Source organism: Frankliniella occidentalis, unplaced genomic scaffold (genome assembly GCF_000697945.3).
Source record: "Frankliniella occidentalis isolate FOCC.00 unplaced genomic scaffold, Focc_3.1 Scaffold26, whole genome shotgun sequence".
NCBI lineage: Eukaryota > Metazoa > Arthropoda > Insecta > Thysanoptera > Thripidae > Frankliniella > Frankliniella occidentalis.
In genome coordinates, this window is record NW_026267156.1 from 687,971 (window position 1) to 689,580 (window position 1,610).

The following is a 1,610-nucleotide window of genomic DNA, read 5'->3' on the forward strand; positions in this document are numbered from 1 at the left end:
TAGCTTCAATTAAATCAGTGGCAGTATCTGATGACAAGTCAACTTCTGTAACAAACTTCTGCTTTAATCTTCCCATTTCTCCAACAGATGGCTCTTTTTTTATTTCTCCTATAATATCTTGAAATAAAGAAGAGGAAACCCTCTTCAATTCATCCTCTAGTGGCTTACGGGCATTTATATCTATTATAAAACAAAGAAGAGTTAAAATTCTTGTCCAAAAAATACACAAACTATTTAAAAAATAATAAAATATTCAGGGGGGACCTTCCGGTGAGGGGACCTTCCGCATGTTTCCCAAAAATACACAATCTATTAGTACAAATATAGAAAACAATAGCATACCATTTAGTTTGTGCAGGATAAGATGTCTCCTTAAGGAAGATTGAGAGCTTAAACTCTTTAGGCAGACGTGACAAACATGGCCAGCACGAGGTCCTTCTTGACAGTCCTGTGGGCCAACGCTCTCTGCAACACCAGTCACATCGCTTACCTCCAGTGCAGTGGATCGATCTGAGGGAGGCATAGGGTCGACCCCGAGGGGTGAAAAGCTCCCCTGACAAACGTACACCCCTAATTCTCCCTGATTCAAACTAATTCAGAACAATTACATTTAATTCAACATAATTCAGAGGTAATTCAAACAAACTCAAAAATAATTCAACTAATTCAGTCCAATTCAAGGCAATTTCCATTCAATTCAAGGCAATTCAAGCCAATTCACGCTAATTCAGTGAAATAAAATCACAATAATTCAAACCAATTCAAAAACAATTCAACCAATTCACGCCAATTTAAATTCAATTCAAGCCAATTCAAGCCAATTCAAATCCAATTCTTGAAATTTGTACACCCAATGCAGGAGTTATCCACCCCTCGGTCGACCCTGACATCAGACGGCCCAACATCATCGAAGAAATGCTCCTCTGTACTCATTGCAGCCTGTGTGTCAAAACAAAATAGAAGTTAGATATGCCTTAACAAGCCTTCCACGAACATCAGACCCAAATAAGTGCATGAACAACATGTTGTCCTCCCCCAAAATCAAGAAACAATGCGGGTTCTTTTCTATACCATTTTAATTAATTGCAGACAAATAATCCACAGGGGGAATAGGCTACCATAACCTAGAGTGACAAAACATGAGTCGTTCGAAATTGTAACTCACCGATTAATCCGGAATAGTTTTGTTGTTGATAGAAACAGATATCGGGTGAAGATGGTCGTTTGGCGCGACGCACCGCCTCAAATAACAGGTGGAATCCCAGATACCAGGTGACCAACTCGGAATGGTGTTGATCAAAACACCAAACAAACCGAACGAGAGAAACGAGAGAAGCAGGCTCGTGACGTCATCGTCGCGCTGAGCGGGGCGAGCTTCGGGCCGGGGTCTCCGACTCGCCTGAGCCGTGTACTGAGTATTATATATTATGGATATTATGGATATTATGGGTATTATGGATATTATAGTATTATCGGGGATTATGAAGTATTATTAAGGATTATGGGTATTATTAAGTATTATGGATGTATTATGTCCCATATTACGCATTGAAAAATTACTTTCCAAGACTTTTTGAACAAATTATTAATTTTTCGAAATAAGCTTCCCA